Here is a 17564-nt window from a genome sequence, read left to right as displayed (position 1 = left end):
TTAACGTTATGGAAGAGACTTCCAGTAAGAACTGTATTATATAAACATAAGTTGACCAAACAAGTCGGGTGCCCCTGAACTGGATGTCGTGGCGAGGAAAGCATCGAACATGTTTTTTGGTTGTGTAATTTTGCGCAAAAAGTGTGGGAAAAGAGCAAAACTGTTTTGGAGGCTATAGATAATACTTTTACAGTGAACCTTGCAACAATAATGTTTGGTGGGGGGGGGGGGGAAATGAAAGAAATGTTTTTTTTGTTATGGTTTTTAATTAGCTTTGTGAAAATTGAACTGTGGGCCGCAAGAAATTTGCTGGTGAAGAAGGGAGTGACGTGATGTGGGAGGGGTGTGGAATAAGGTACTATGGGATGTCAGATGTATGGTGGCCGTTGATAAAAGGAAATGGAGTTTCCATGCTGTTAAAGAAAAGTGGAAGGTATTGGCTAATATCTAACTACTGATGTTTTATCTTATTGTAATCCCATGATTTGATTGGTTTCTTGCAGTGGTTTTGTTTTTGCCATTTGTGTTTCTATGTTTGATTTTGGTGATTGACGAAGTTTCTGTGAACCCTTTTGTTACCTTTTGATAATAAAAAACAAAAAACAAAAAAAATCTGTTCTTATCAGTTTAATATCTGATACGTCCCCCATCGGGGGACCACATATTAAACGGATTTTTGGAACAGGGAGCTGGATCAGGAGCTTGCTCCATCCTCTCCACGCATCGGCCCGGTATTGCAGCGCCTCCGGGAGCGGTGCACCACCTTCTCTCAGCGGTGAAAAGACAGACATAGCTAGCAAGCAAGCAAGCAAGCAAGCGAGGTGGACTGGAGTTCCTTCTTCTCCGGTCTCGTCTCTCGTCCATCTGTGTGTCTCTGTGTCTGTCTCCCCCTCCCCGTCCCCGTGCTCCCTCTGTGCGCTTTCCCGCGTCTCGACAAGCAGGCCGGCCCTCCTTTCGACAGCCAGGCGTTTTCCCTCCAAAAAACTTAGTATATATATATCCACCTTTTCTTTCTTTTTTTGGCAGGCAGGCGTGTGTGCGTGCGCGCGTCCCCGTCCCTCCCTCCCGAGAGAGAGCTGCCCCTTGCCTCTGCCCGCAGGTGCTGGCGCTCGGCTTTCGCTTGCAGCTGGTTGGGCACAGCTGCTGCTGGTGGGAGGGGCCTAAGCTAAGGAGGCCGGTTAGCTGGCACCCCCAGCGGCTGCGGTCGTTGTCGGGCCGTTGACAGAAGATCAAAGAGCAGGGCCCCCGCCCGGGACTGGCAGGAAGGCAGGCAGGCAAGAGAGAGGGGGAGCAGAGTCCGGCGGCAGGCCTCTGGCTGCAGGGAGGCCGGCAGCTGCGCGGGTCCCGGGCTCCAGAGGAGTCGGCCTGCGCCACTGTGCGCCAGAGGAATGCCCGCGCGTTGGTCCGCGCCTTTGGGGGCATCGCTTCTCAGCCTTTTGGCTAAGGTCAGAGGTCGAGGGAGAGAAGGGATCGTGAGGACAACACTTTTCCATGAGGACACGCTTTGGATTGCATCGTTTTGGACCCCAGACTTTTTTTGGATTGCGTTTTGGATTTTGGACTTTTGGATTTGTTTTTTTCACTTGGGTTTTGGTGCGTGGGCTGCTTGGCAGCCGAAAGGCTGCCTTTTCGTCATGGCTGCGGATCCCGGGGAGGCGAGGAAGGCCGGGATGAACCCCAGCATCAAGTGGACCATCCGCTTCCATTGGAGGGCGGAGACGGAGCCTCAGGGGAGAGAGCCTTTTGAAGACGAGGTACTGTTCGGGATCCTGGGTTTTAAGGCAAGTGAAATCTTATGTCTACAAGGGAACCGGGCGCAGAAGTTTATGGATGTTACCTTCAGGACCGCCGCACTTCACAAAAGGGCAGCGGAGAGATGTGCACAAGCGAAGGCGGATGGGAAATTGCGTGAGTATGAGTGCGGGGGCCTGCTCGGCGACGGCAAAAGGTGGGTGGTCCTCCACATGTTTGACCCTTTTGTGACGGATCAAGATGTGACGACCTTCCTACGTCGGTACGTGGAGGTGCGGAGCGCCCCGGGTGCCGTCAGTGATACCCGCACGGTCTGGACCGGGAAGCGTAAATATCAGGTCAAACTTCGGTGGGATGCCAGGACACCGGACGGCTTCACCCACCCCCCGGGCACTTTCTCCATTGGATCAGGTAGGGGGTACCTTTATTACTGGGACCAGCCGGAGTTTTGCAGGAAATGCCGAGGTTTTGGACACCGCGAGGGGACGTGCACTGTCGGAGAGTGTGGGAAGTGTCACCGACCTGGCCACTCCACACGGGAATGCCCAGTGAAGGAGTGCTCCCTGTGTGGGAACACAGGGCACTTGTTCCGGCAGTGTAATCAGAGGGGCAGGGACCTGGAGAGGGAAATCCAAGCCTGGGTACAGCGGCCAGAGGAGGCCGGGGAGGAGGAAGATCAACCGGAGGGCAGTAGGAAGAAGGACAAGGAGGGCAAGCGGGAGAAGAAGAGGTACGACCGGGAGCTTCACGGGAGGTGTGGCACACCAGCTGGGCAGATGTGGTGAAGGGGACACGACCCCCAGTGGTAGAGGCAACACCTGCAGCATCGGGACTGGTGGGAGAGGAGGTGGGGGCAACAACTCTCACCCCCCTAGGGCCGAAAAAGCAAAAGCGCTCTCGAGCTGGGAGAAGGAAGAAGGAGACACAGGAAAAGAAAAAGAAGACGGACGAAGGAGGAGAAGAAGGAGAAAACCAGGAGGAGATGGCAGGCCTGGAAAAGATGGAGGAAGAGATGCTCCAGTCAACTTCGAGCGACTCCGAACTTGAAGACACCAAGGGCTCTCTGCCTCCTGGGCAGGGGTCCGGACCAGCACCCCGCCACACCTACTCGGTGGCGCAGGACATGACGGAAGATGGCAGCCCGATAGTCGACTGCCAGCCCGGCATGCTTACCCCCGAACAGGCGTACCCGTACAGCCCCCTGGGGTCGATTCCCCTTATGGAGACCTTGGACAGCGAAACCTCGGTAAGTACAGCAGGGGCAGCGAGCTCACCTGAGCCCAGCCAGGGAGAGGAGATGGAGAGTGACAGACCCCTCTTGGACCCACCATGACCCTCGTGGTGGCGACAGCCAATGTGAGGGGTTTGCGGAAGACGGACAAGCGGACGGCGGTATTTTCATACCTGTCGCAGAAGAATTTGGATTTGTGTTTCCTGCAGGAAGTCCATCTCAAGGACCTCGAAGATGTGAGGACCCTTCAGAAGGCGTGGAGGAAGGGTCCTTCGTGGTGGAGCGTCGGAGGGGTGAACTCCTCTGGTGTAGGTATCTTGTGCGGTTCACCAGGTCTTGACGCTCAGACGGTCAGCTTGGTGATCCCTGGACGTCTGCTGGTGGTGGACGGAACCTGGAAGGGAACAATGCTGAGAATCATCAATGTGTATGCCCCAGCAGACCGACGCCAGCAGGGTCCCTTTCTGAAGGAACTAGAAGCCCTGCTGTACACGAACAGGGAGCTGATCGTCGGTGGTGACTTCAACATTGACCTGGGGGACACGCACGGTGAGGGAGTTCGCCTACTGAGGTCCTTGATGGCGGATTTTAACTTGCGGGATGAGTTCGTCGATGTCGCACACCACACATGGGATAATGGAAGAGGAATCTTCAGACGACTGGATTATATCTTCTCTACTGCAAAGTGGAAGACCCTAAGCAGGCAGGTAAACCCCACCTGGTTTTCGGACCACCAATTGTTGACAGTCTTTTTCGGTGTTAAGGACCCCGGTTTCCAGGCTAGCTACTGGAAACTAAATAAACAAGTACTATTAGAGACGAGATACCGAAGGAGAATGGAGGCGGCACTGAGAGATTTTGCGAAGAGGAGGGAGTCTTTCAGCTCCGCGGTGCACTGGTGGGAATCTTGTAAGCAAACCATCGCGACGATCACCAGGAAGTACTGTAGGATCCGGCGCAGCTTGGAGGAACGCCAGTGCACCAAACTGCAGGAAGAACTCGACGACCTGTACGGTCGTCTGAACCAGGGGGGCGCCTTCAATGGTGAACGAGTCACCTACATTAGGAGCCTGCTTAGGGACGTGTGGCTGCAGCGAGCAAAGGACTTCCTCTTCAGGTTGCAGGGAGTCTGGAGGGAAGGGGAAGAATGCTGCTCACCCCAGTTCTTCGGCGCCGTAAGGAGACAACAAGAACGAAGTCGCTTCGAGAGTATCCGGTGCGAGGACGGGACTGCAGCTACAGGCATACCCGGGATGCTGAGGTGCGCCACAGGGTTTCATGAAGCTTTGTTTCGAGAAAAGGAGATCGACTCCAGCATCAGGGACAGACTCCTGAAGGGTGTGGAGAAAGCGGTGGAGGAACCTGCCGCTCTGACTGGACCAGTGTCAGGGGCAGAAATCAAGACTGCAATGCTTGGCCTGAAGAAGGGCACTGTCCCTGGCATTGATGGGTTACCAACAGTTTTTCCGCACCTTTTGGGACCAACTGGAGCCATTCCTGGTGCAAGTCTTCAATGAGGCCCTGGACAGAGATGGACTGGGCCTGACTATGAAGACTGGAGTTGTCTCCTTGATTTTCAAGGGGGGAGACAAAGCAGACCTGGCCAATTGGAGGCTGATCCAGCTCCTGTGCACTGATTACAAGATCTTGGCCAGGATGCTGGGCGGCCGTCTGAGGACGGTAATGTCTGAGCTGGTCAAGGCGGACCAGACATGTGGCGTGGCAGGCCGGAAGATCAGCTGGAATCTGCAGCTGACCAGGGATATCATCTCCTGGGTGGAGGACAGAGGCCTACCACTCATGCTGGTAAGCCGGGATCAAGCGAAGGCATTCGACCGGGTCCATCACGAGACCCTGTGGGCACTCCTGCAGAGGAAAGGCCTACCCGACAGGTTCGTTGGGTGGATCAAGACTTTGTATAGCGGTGCAGAATCCTGGGTATGCGTCAACGGAGCAGTAGGGAGGAGTATACCAGTAAAGTGTGGTGTGCGACAGGGCTGTCCTCTTTCGCCCCTGCTGTACGTGGTCTATTTAGAGCTCCTGCTGGACCAGCTGAGGAGGGACTCCAGTGTAGAAGGTATCGGAGTGCCAGGTGGTGGGGGGCAGGAAGCCAGGATCGCCGCTTATGCTGACGACATCACGCTCTTCCTGGGCTCAGACAGAAGCTTGGGGAGAGCGTTGGCTATAGTGGACGAGTTCTCCAGAGGCACTGGCGCCCAGCTGAATCGTGCCAAAAGCCTAGTGAAGATGTTTGGAACCTGGTCATACGAACCAGAGATTGCCAGTGGGTTAACAATGACGACGGGCCCGGTGAAGATCTTGGGGGTCCTTTTCCACAATGAGGACCCCTCAAGCCCGAACTAGGAGGCCAGGTTCCGGAAGATCCATCAGAAGCTAGGCCTTTGGCAGAAGAGGTCTTTGACTTGGATCGGGAAGGCACTGGTGCTGAAAGTGGAGATCCTGCTCCTGCTGCTCCACCTGGCGGTAGTGTACCCCCTACCTGCGAGGAAGAGGAAGGAGCTAGTAAGAGCCGTATTTACCTTCATCTGGGGGCACTCGTACGAGAGCATTCGCCGACGGCAGAGGGATTCCGGATTTCCCAGCAAAGCTAGATTGTGTTTACATCGCAAGCTTGTGCGTCACCCTGCACGATAACATGCCTCACCTGTGCAGCCGGTTTGTAAGTCTCTGGTTCACAGCGAGCATGCGACACCTAGCCGCCTGGACGAACACGACCCCGAGGACAGAGAGACTCCTGCCGCACTACCGTCACGCAGTGCGGTGGCTGCGGACACACCCAGAGGTACGGGACGGTACTACTACACTGAACCATCGCCTGTTATACAAGACAGTTATGACATCGGGAAAGCCAGCGATCCTGGGTGTGTCCAGCGAGACCTGGCTGCAGGCCCAACCGAAGGGCCTGGATAATCGGATGAAGCATCTGAACTGGCTCTGCATATGGGGTCGAATGGCGGTTAGGGCAGTCATGCATGCTCATGGACTATCAAAAAAGAGCCAGTGTCCGAGGCAAGGCTGCACAGGGACTGAAACGGTAAACCATGTTTTTTGGGAGTGCGGGTTTGTGCAGAGGGTGTGGAGTTCCGGCCGGCACCTTTTCGCACAAGCAGGCCTGGACTTACCTTTGTCACTGAACGTGGTGATGAGAGGAGTTCCCGGTTCCCGAAGATGGACAGCAGCCTTTTTGTTCTGGTTTTTGATCAGCCTCACAAAGCTGTATGTATGGGAGGCCCGCACAGAACTCATCAGGCACGGAGTGGAAGGGACGGTTTCTGCCATCCTAAAGAAGGTGAAGACGGACGTTGTCCGCAGGATAAGATGGGACATCAAGCGTTGGGGATTTGCGGCCGCAAAGGAAAGATGGAAGGACTTACTCACGTGGTGCTAATGGTGGAGGGTAGGATAATCATTTTTTGAACTGTTTTATAATAAAACATAAATAAAAAAATCTGTTCTTATCAGTTTAATATCTGATACGCCCCCCATCGGGGGACCACATATTAAACGGATTTTTGGAACAGGGAGCTGGATCAGGAGCTTGCTCCGTCCTCTCCACGCATTGGCCCGGTATTGCAGCGCCTCCGGGAGCGGTGCACCACCTTTTCTCAGCGGTGAAAAGACAGACGTAGCTAGCTAGCGAGCAAGCGAGCGAGGTGGACTGGAGCTCCTTCTTCTCGGGTCTCGTCTCTCGTCCATCTGTGTGTCTCTGTGTCTGTCTCGCTCTCCCCCTCCCCGTCTCCGTTCCCGTGCTCCCTCTGTGCACTTTCCCACGTCTCGACTCTCTGGGCAAGCAGGCCGGCCCCCTTTTCGGCTCCCTATACTAAAAACTTAGTATATCCACCTTTTCTTTCTTTTTTTTCGGCAGGCAGGCAGGCAGGCAGGCATGTGTGCGTGCGCGCGTCCCCGTCCCTCCCTCCCGAGAGAGAGCTGCCCCTTGCCTCTGCCCGCAGGTGCTGGTGCTCGGCTTTCGCTTGCAGCTTTTTGGGCACAGCTGCTGCCGTTGAGAGGGGCCTAAGCTAAGGAGGCCAGGCGGCTGGCGCCCCCTGCGGCTGCGGTCGTTGTCGGGCCGTTGACAGAAGATCAAAGAGCAGGGTCCCCGCCCGGGACTGGCAGGCAGGCAGGCAAGAGAGAGGGGGAGCAGAGTCCGGCGGCAGGCCTCTGGCTGCAGGGAGGCCGGCAGCTGCGCGGTTCCCGGGCTCCAGAGGAGTCGGCCTGCGCCACTGTGCACGAGCGGAATGCCCGCGCGTCGGTCCGCCCCTTTGGGGGCATCGCTTCTCGGCCTTTTGGCTGCGATCCCAGTACGTGGCGTACCAGAGGACGTCTCTTGGTGAGTAGGCTGCTTCGGCAGCCGAAACACCTTTTTCGCTATGGCTGCGGATCCTGGAGGAAAGTGGAGGAGAGGGGGTCCCCCCTAGCTTAAGACAGACAATACGGTTCCATTGGAAGCCGGGAACAGAAATGCAGGGAAGGGATCAGTTTGAGGAAACGGTTTTGTTTCAAACCTTGAAGCTTAGTGCATGTGAGATCTTATGTTTACAAGGGAATAGAACACAAGGATACTTTGATTTGTCTCTGAAGGATGTTAACCTGCATAGGAAAGTCACGGAAAGGTGTCGTGCCGCAGAGAACAAAGAGGGCTTAAGTGATTATACATGTACGGGACTGGTTAATTATGAACGGTGGATAATTTTGCATATGCATGATCCTTTCATTTCGGATGCGGATGTTACAACTTTCCTAAGTAGATATGTAGAGGTGTGTGAAGAACCGCGGAGAATAATGGATCGACGTAATGTTTGGGCTGGGAACAGGCAGTACCGGGTCCAACTGCAAGCGGATGGCAGAAGTTCGGATGGCTTTAAGCACCCCCCAGCAACCTTTGCAATTGGATCTTTATTATCGAGACCAACCCCTTTTTTGCCGCAAATGTCGTGGTTTTGGGCATCGTGACGCTGACTGTGAGGTAACGGAATGCTCAAAATGCCAGAGCCGTAATCACTCTACCCGGAACTGTAATATCAAAGAGTGTTCTCTGTGTGGGGCAGAGGGACACCTGTACCATCAATGTAATCGCAGGAATATGGACTACAGCAGAGCACTCCGGGGGGAAATCAGGTTGTTTGGGGAGGACAGTGAAGAGGACGCACCAACCCCTGCGGAAGAAGGGAAAGGTAGAGAGAGGAAGGATGAAGAGGAGCCGCAAGCTGAGGAGGAAGGCCGGGAGGATAAAGGGCAGGGGGCGAGATTGCGAGAGAAGGTGAGGAGAGCAGGAATAGTTGGGCTGACATGCTGGAGGGGCTGGATGCTGCCGGAGAAGGGCCGTCTACGAGATCGGAGGCGATGGAGGTGCAGGACAGAGACGGTTTTACGGTGGTTAAAAGGAAGAAAAAACAAACGGCATCTGACAGGTGAGGGGAAAAGAACCTCCAGTGAAGGGAAGAAGAAAAAGAAGGAGGGGAGAAAACAGGGCGCAGTATCAGAAGAGGAGATCACGGATCGGATGGTTAACACTGGTTCGGATACAAGTGATCAGGAAGAAGTGGAGGATTCTGCAAACACGCTGCCTCCCGGACAGGGAGAGAGATCAACAGAACTTCATGGCCAGATATCGGTGTTACCCGTATCAGAGGAGGGAAGTCCTTATGCAAATTGCCTAGCACAGACGCCTTTTCAAGAGGAAAGGGCACAGAGCCCAACAGAAATGGAGGAAGGTCGGAGTCCTTATGGTGATGGAAGTTCGGACAGCCTTATTGGTGCTCTGAGTCCCTCAGACTCCAATTCGGATGAGGAGATGGGTGACAACCCCCCGGACCCACCATGAACTTCTCGGTCATCACCATTAATGTGAGAGGGCTATGAAATCCGGAAAGAAGAGCTGCGGTGTTTGAAGACCTGGGACGTAGACGGTTTGACATATGTTTCCTTCAGGAGGTTCACTTGAAAGACTCCGCTGATGTGGGAATTTTCAAAAAAGAGTGGACCCATGGATACTCGTGGTGGAGTGTGGGAGGAATCAACTCTTCAGGGGTTGGCATTTTATGTTATGGGTCTGATTTAGTCTGTCAGGAGGTAAACTCTGTGGTTCCGGGACGTCTGTTAATGATAGACGGAATACGGAAGGGAATTAAATTAAGAATCATTGGTGTTTATGCTCCAGCAGATAGGCGGATGCAGGGTGTTTTTTTAAGGGATCTGGAGCCTTTATTATACAGAAAGAGAGCTAATCATTGGTGGGGATTTTAACATTGATTTGGGAGACACTTTGGGTGAGGTGGTGCACACACTTAAGGATTTGATTGCTAATTTTAAGTTGTTGGACGGTTTTCTCCAAGTCCAACACTACACCTGGAGTAATGGGAGAGGAAGTTTTCGGAGGCTGGATTATATCTTTGTTTCAACTAGGGCGAAAGTTCTTGCCAGGGAAGTTGTCCCTATGTGGTTTTCGGACCATTTACTGCTTTCCATCACCTTTGGTGATGAAGACCCCTGTTTTTCAGTGAACTATTGGAAATTGAATTGTTCGATCTTAGGGGAGAAGAAATATCAGAGGCGAATTGAAAGCATCCTACGGGATTATAAAGAGAGGAGGAGATTTTTCACATCGGCTGCCTGTTGGTAGGAATCGTGTAAACGAACGATTGCAGTGGTTTCTAAAAACTATTGCAGGGTCAAACGTCGTTTGGAACAAAGATTGTGTGAGACTGCAGGAAGAACCTGAAACCTTGTACAGATGCAGCCATTCAAAATGCGCGGTAAAAACCCGCGGTACAGTAACCTACCCACAAGCCACCGCAGGGCACCGCGGTAAGTGATTGGCTGGCCAAAATGACCGACAGGGGCACTCGTGGTGCATTGGTTGGTAGTGCAAAGATTTAATCATTTAATGTCTTTACTGTGCACATTTTTATCCGCTTAGTTTTGAATATTTATATGGATTTTACCACTAAAGGGAAATTTTAGTAGCTGAGCATAAAAAGAAGAGGAGCATAACGCATCTGAAGGTCATAAACGATATTAATTTAGGAACAAACATTACTGTATGTATGTAAACTGTACTGTGTATGGCTGGTCTTGGTAGTTTAAAGAAAAAATACACACCAGTCTTCCATTTCTCCCTAAACATTTTAAGCATGAAAGTTTTATGAAACGGTACCCAAATATGCGATTGCTGTATAGAATTAATTTTAATTTAAAAAAATTATTTAACACGAACATTAAGCTGTTTACATCTTCCGCCTGAGAACAGTCACCCGTTGCTACCCAACGCAGAAACACAGCCACTAACTAGCAAAGAGAGGACATTAGCTACCCAATATGATAAAGAAATAAATGATTATTTTGTTTATTTCTTTTGCACATTTATTTGAACATTTCCATCGATTGTACAAGCACTTGGAAACTGTCCAATCCCTAGTTCATCAGGCATTTTACCGGTCTGGTGCAGGTCTGTGTCTTCCAGGATATAATGCCAGCGAACTCTTGTTTTTATGTCCACTATAACAGACAATCTCCTTTGCTTTGAACCGAGCGTTTAATAATTTCCTAAAATGAAAATGATTTACTTTATTTCCCTCACGGGATCAATAAAAGTATCTATCATCTGTCTAAACTATGGGACAGAATTCTGGGGTCTCCCCATACCAGAGATTATGGTAGGGCTTCAGAATGGTGATTGGCTGACACCATCTGACACCCCTCTGATTGGAGAAAAAAGACGTGCTGGTTTGCTATACATACTGTACCAGGAAGAGGATTTCTTTCTATTCAAAACGTGTATTTTAAAAGTTTAAGGAGTAAAAACCTTACAGCGTACACAGATTTCTAAACTGATCAGGATCGTTATCTTTGTCTTATGCATAAATGTTCACCGCTCTGTCCAGCAAATTAATAAACTATTTTATATAGCGTTTTAAACGAATAAGTAATTAGATTGCTCATAAACCTAATCACTTGCTTTTTCTTTTTATTTAGGCTCAGATTTCAACTATAGATCGTATTATTAATAACCATAATAACAACCAACCAACAAAAACAACCACATAAACATAATACCAACCAAAAACATAGATAACAACAATACAAAATCAAATAATCAAACCATTTTACTCTTGCAAAGTCCTCCAATTATCATAATCCCGCCCCTTATGCAAAACCAAACCTTCCTCCCATCCCAGTTTATCCTGTTTATCATAAACAAAATCCACCTCAATTTTCAACAAAGCATTACACAAAATCAATACCTCAACAACGACAATTCACAAACAGCCAGAACATGTAACTACACATTCCCAAACATACCTAATTTCCATAGCCCCGCCCCTTATGCAAAACCAACATCCCTCCCCTGTTCTCTCTCTCCCCTGGCGGTTGTAATTGTTTTTAATTTCAAATAAATTTTAGCAAAGTCATGTCTTTTAAAAATCTTAAGATTTTTATATTTATGTCTTTATTTAGTGGTTTCATTAGTGACAAAGGCTAAACTTTCTTGGAAAAATGTCTTTTATGTAAACCATGTTTGCTATTAATTCATTCAGGGCTAAAATATGTTCATTGTCTTCTAATGAAAGAAGGGTTCCTTTCGCCGTAGTCGGGTTGAAATTAGAAGCTTGCCACGCCCGGACTGTTACACCAACGCATTAGCATGTTAAAGCGATTTCATTGAGGAGCCTAGCCTTTAACTAGTAAGTACTGTACTTACTGGGTTTTTGAGGGGGGAGAGGTGTCTTTCGCTCGAAATCTCGCCTCCTACTTTGAAAATACCCGTGAAACCGGTTCAATTCGTCACAGCCAGCACTCCTGCAGAGAGGGGGGTTGTACTTGCAGTGTATACAGTACACGCGTTATGCTCTTCGTTAATGTCTAAGCCGGAACATATCATTATATCTCATTTTGTATTTCTTAAACAAAAATCGTTTTCCCAGCCTAACAGTATTGTTTTTAACCTGTAAAGCGCTTTGAGGAGCCACCTTTAAAGGCGCCATATACAATAAAGTTCATTATTATTACTATTGTAAATTTGCTGGACAGAGAGGTGAACATTACACAGAAGACAAAGATAGCGATTTACATTGCATTGTGTATAGTGCTGCTTTAATACAGTTTTAAATAATTAAAAGTCTAAACAGTATCAGCTTTATTTATGGGTTTTAAATAAAGGTGATTTAAACGCGATTTAAATCAATATAAATGTTTATATTGTAACGCATAGGTGACTATTCATTGTTATTAAAATGACTTAAATTCGATCATGTTGTGATATTTAGAAATATACATTTGTTTGGTGCGAGTGAAGTTTTATTTAATCTCTGAGCCATACTGATTCTTCTGGAAGCTAGTTTCCGCCAGGGAGTAAAAAAAAAACACACTATGGTATTCTCTCCAATGCAGTGCAGTTAAAAACATACCTCTGATGCTGCTCCTAAATGAATATCGTTTATGACCATCAGAAGCTTTATGCTCCTTTTCTTTTTTCCAGTGGATTGAACAGGGAGAGGCATTTCATGATGTACTTTTCACTGATGAAACAACAGTGGCTCTGGAACAGTTTTCAACCATGTCGTTTTATAAAAAGGGGAGATATGTACACGTTACTGAAGCTAAAAGTTTAGCCTTTGTCACTAATGTAACCACTAAATAAAGACATATAGAAATCCCTATGTTACAGACTGTATATGGCTGGTATTGGTAGTTTAAAGAAAATACACACCAGTATTCCACTTTCTCCCTAAACATTTTAAGCATCAGAGTCTTGCATGTGGTTATTTCGGAAACGTTTGTACGTGCTCCTTCTGACCATGTTACTGTTTACTGTTACTGACCATATTAAATTTAAGTGCCGGTGGGCACTATTCCTGTCCGTGGGGGGTGGACCGTCTTTCATTAGAAGGTTAGTCTGTTCTACTCTGAGAATGTAGAGGGGGTGGAAAGTGCCCACGGTAATTAATATTTTTAATTAGTATTAAAATTCGCACTGATTCCCTTGCGAAGATACGGACATAGGAATATTCGTGCGTGGTCAAAAAATGGCATAAAAACGACAAAGTGAAGGCTGTGAAAACATTCACAATGTACTTTATACACAAAGCAAATATACCCCCCCCCCCCCCCTCTCTCAATTCAATTCAAGCTGCTTTATTAGCATGACAGATGGGTACAATCAGTGTTGGGTATTTACTTTGCTTTGAGATGCCACTTTTAAAGGTGATATATAAAATCAAGGCTTTAACTTGCTTTAACTCCGCAAGTCTGAGTTCTTGTGTCTGTCCTATCCGAACCCGAAAGTATTACAATATGTATCTTTATAGCAGGTGGTGTACAGCTTTTTAGTATAGATTACACTTTTCTAAAATGTATTTAAAAAATAAAAACGATTACAATTTAATCTTTCCACGTTTGATCCCAAAATAAATCTAAACGGGGAGAAAGCTATGCTGAAAGTTTATTAAGATACTTAGAAGACAAAGATATCAATTTATGTTGCATTTGTCTGATTGTGAATCAAAAAACACATATTTAAACCCGCATTTGCGATTTAAATCAAAACGTTATTTAAATCAATATAAATGTTTATATTGTAACGCCTAGGTGACTATTCATTGTTATTAAAATGACTTAAATTCGATCATGTTGTGATATTTAGAAATATAAATTTGTTTGGTGCGAGTGAGGTTTTATTTAATCTCTGACTCAGGGAAACGTTTCATTTTTTCAAAGAAATGTTTGTTAAAAAAAAAGTCACGGCTCTAGCAGGATTCGATCACAGACCATGTGACATGGGGGTCAGGAACCTAACCCACAGTGCCACCAGCAAGGTCACATGGAGAGTGCTGAAAAAACACTACAGAAACATTATCAACAATGTACAGCGTGTACTATTCTTGTGTTGCGGTACATGAATATAATATCGTTATTAATTTCTTTAGATACGCGATTCCATATTATATTCCCGTTTAATCAAATTCTAAAAGTATGCTTGTTGACTCCGGTATCACGTTAGTTAAAGACTTCGATGCTTAAAATGTTTAGGGAGAAATGGGATACTGGTGTGTATGTTTTCTTTAAAGTACTGAGACCAGCCATATACTGTATGTTTAAGTTCCAAAATTAATATCGTTTATGGCCTTCACACGCGTTACAGTATGTTCCTATTCATTTTATGCTCAGGTATTAAGATTTCCCTTCAGTGGTAAAATTCCATATAAATATTCAATACTTAAACGGGCACAGTTAAGACATTAAATATACATATACATACTGTATACAGTACAGTTTGCATACGGTAATATGTTTATGTTCCTAAATCAATCTATTTTATGAGCATGTGAAAGGCATGGTGAATCGATTCTCAAAAATTACTGTACTTTGCATGATTGGAAACAAATGCGTGATTGCGAAATGCCGTGGTGTTACTTTTACAAAGACGGTCAATGAAAAAAAGAATGTGGACCAGTGGACCAGACTTTGAGTTTACAGCTTGTCCAAGGTCATTCATTATTAATCCTATTAGTAATATCTTCGTTAAAGACTTTGATGGCGACAGCACAAACATGAGAGGTTGAGCTTTATTAGCTCCACCTTGCGGAAATTCCGGATACTATTATTTTACTTGCAGTATTATAGGAGAATTTACGGTAACTCGCGGTAGACTGCTTAAAGCGCACCGCAAAATAATGCGGTATCGCCCGCTCGTTTTGAATGGCTGCATCTGTATATAGTGTCCAATCAAGGGGGCCCTTTCAACGGGGACAGAGCAGCTCAAATTAAAGCAATGCTCAAGGAGAAATGGTAAAGATGGGGGAGGAATTCTTTCTTTAAACTTAAGGGAGCCATCTTGGAGAGTGATGAGCGTTGTACGCCTCAGTTTTTTAGGGCCATGAGGAACCAACAGGAAAGAAGCTCTTTTACAGGCATCAGAATGGAAGACGGGAGTATGGTCACCGACCCCCCAAGGATGGTGAGAAGGGCTACAGAATTTTATTCATCTCTCTTTTCAGAAAAAGCGGCTGATCTCGATACCCAGGACAGAATGCTGTCTAGAGTGCAAAAAGCGTCTGTGGGCAGTACAGAATTGGAGGGAACAGTGACGGCGGCGGAAATTAGATCTGCAATGCTCGGGTTAAGGAAGGGAGCGGCACCGGGTATTGATGGCCTACCGGCAGAATTTTATTGAACATTTTGGAGGCAACTGGAGCCGGTTCTGTTACAGGTTTTTTCGGAGGTATTGGACCAAGGTGAGCTTGGACCCAGCATGAAGATTGGTGTCACAACTTTAATTTTCAAGAAGGGCGATAAGGCTGATCTGAGTAATTGGAGGCCTATCCAGCTCTTGTGTGTAGATTACAAGATCTTGGCCAGAGTGCTGGGTAGGCAACCAAGGGAAGTGATGCCACTTCTAGTGAAAGATGATCAGACATGTGGGGTGGCAGGCCGAAATATTGGATGGAATTTGCAACTGACCAGGGACATCATATCCTGGGTCGAAGAACGGAATCTACCACTTATGTTGGTGAGTTTAGATCAGTGCAAAGCTTTCGACCGGGTGAATCACAATGTCCTATGGCGACTCCTGGAAGCAAAGGGTCTTAGCAGAACATTCGTGGGTTGGATTCATACCTTGTATAGAAGGGTGGAGACAAGAGTGTGTGTGAATGGGTGGATGGGAGAGGGGATTCCTGTGCAGTGCGGAGTGCGGCAGGGGTGTCCTTTGTCCCCACTCCTGTACGTTGTATATCTAGAGCTCCTTCTGGACCAGTTGAGAGAAGACACGACAGTGAGGGGGATAACAGTTCCTGGAAGTGGCGGGAAAGAGGCTAAAGTTATGCCGATGACGTCACTTTGTTTCTTGATTCTGAAGAAGGGTTGGAAAGAGCTCTGAGTATTGTTGGCGAATTCTCAGCAGGGACCGGAGCCCAATTGAATAAAGCTAAGAGTACCATTAAACTATTTGGGGTATGGAAGTACAGACCGGAACGGACGAGGGGTCTTACTGTGGTGTCTGGGCCAGTGAAGACCTTGGGAATCCTGTTTCACAACAAAGATTCTGCTAAGCTGAACTGGGAGGAAAGATTGCGGGAGGTTAATCGCAAGATTGGGTTGTGGCAACATCGAGTGCTTACCTACACAGGTAAGATCCTGGTTCTGAAAGTTGACATTTTGCCGTTGCTTTTGTATTTGGCAGTAGAACTACCATTGCCAATGAGGAAAAGGAAGGAAGTGACGAGAATGATCTTTCGATTTATGTGGGGGAAAGGATACGAAAGGATAAAAAGAGTGGATATGTTCAGGCCAGTCGCCGAGGGGGGCAGAGGAGTTCCAAATTTCGTGGCTAAGTTGGACTGTGTTTTTGTGTCAAATTTGTGTGTACTCCTGGCTAATGATCCACCACATCTCTGCTGCTATTTTGTTCAATTGTGGTTTCTGTCGACAATGCGACACCTAGCGAGATGGAAGAATACTACTCCGAAGGCAGAATCCTTACCTTTGCACTATCGACATGCGGCACAATGGCTGAAGGCTCACCCGGAGGCCCGTCAAGGTCCTTAAATCACAGGTCACTGTACGAACTGGTGATGAAGATGGAGACCGCAGCAATTTTGGGTGTGTCCAACGAAGTATGGCTGCAGACACAACCCGGGGGGTTGGACAATAAGCTGAAAGATCTTAACTGGCTGTGTGTGTGGGAGAGACTCTCTGTAAGATCAGTCATGTATGCTAGGGGGCTGTCGAAGAAGAGTCAGTGCCCGAGAACGGGATGTTCCCAGGAAGAAACAGTCCGACACGTATTTTGGGAGTGTGGGTTTGTTCAGGCAGTGTGGGAACAATGTGGGAGTGCAATGGCACGGGTTGGCCTGGGGGTTGTGCTGTCCTTTAATTTACTTATGAGGGGCATACCAAGGGTGGGGAAGTGGGATGATAAGTTCCTTGCCTGGCTAATAGTAAGCCTGGTGAAACTGTATGTGTGGGAGGCTCGTGATGATTTGATTAAACATGGAGTGGAGGTCTCAGCTTTTAGTGTTTGCCAGGGTGAAAGCAGACATAGGGAGACGGATCAGGTGGGATGTGATTAGGTGGGGTTTTGCGGCAGCTAAAGAAAGGTGGAAGGATTTAGTTTTGTGGTGTTCGTGGTTTAGTTTGGATGGTGGAGTGAGTGCATGATTTTTGGGGTTCATTTTTATATATAATAAAAAAAAATCTGTTCTTATCAGTTTAATATCTGATACGTCCCCCACCGGGGTCCACATATTAAACGGATTTTTGGAACAGGGAGCTGGATCAGGAGCTTTCTCCGTCCTCTCCACGCATCGGCCAGGTATTGCAGCGCCTCCGGGAACGGTGCACCACCTTCTCTCAGCGGTGAAAAGACAGACGTAGCTAGCTAGCGAGCAAGCAAGCAAGCGAGGTGGACTGGAGCTCCTTCTTCTCCGGTCTCGTCTCTCATCCATCTGTGTGTCTCCGTGTGTCCGTCTCTCTCTCCCCCTCCCCGTCTCCGTTCCCGTGCTCCCTCTGTGCACTTTCCCGCGTCTCGACTCTCTCGGCAAGCAGGCCGGCCCCTTTTTCGGCT

At 48.0% G+C, this 17564-nt stretch overlaps 2 non-coding genes and 1 pseudogene across 2 annotated transcripts; all 3 read left to right on the top strand.

Annotated features, from left to right (window-relative positions):
* The first annotated feature begins 575 nt into the window (after nucleotides 1-575).
* LOC148647807 (U2 spliceosomal RNA) lies at nucleotides 576-765 on the top strand. The gene has a single exon (XR_015926899.1). It is a non-coding gene; the product is annotated as a U2 spliceosomal RNA (small nuclear RNA).
* Nucleotides 766-6412: 5647 nt separating this feature from the next.
* Nucleotides 6413-6605, top strand: LOC148647806 (U2 spliceosomal RNA). Its single transcript, XR_015927071.1, has one exon. It is a non-coding gene; the product is annotated as a U2 spliceosomal RNA (small nuclear RNA).
* A 10562-nt stretch (nucleotides 6606-17167) lies between these two features.
* On the top strand, nucleotides 17168-17346 carry LOC148647805 (U2 spliceosomal RNA; annotated as a pseudogene).
* Nucleotides 17347-17564: the final 218 nt, after the last annotated feature.

Source organism: Lepisosteus platostomus, chromosome 15, assembly GCF_059453375.1.
Source record: "Lepisosteus platostomus isolate fLepPlt1 chromosome 15, fLepPlt1.hap1, whole genome shotgun sequence".
Lineage (NCBI taxonomy): Eukaryota > Metazoa > Chordata > Actinopteri > Semionotiformes > Lepisosteidae > Lepisosteus > Lepisosteus platostomus.
The sequence above is the reverse complement of the archived record's forward strand: the minus strand, read 5'-3'. Positions and strand labels throughout refer to the sequence as shown.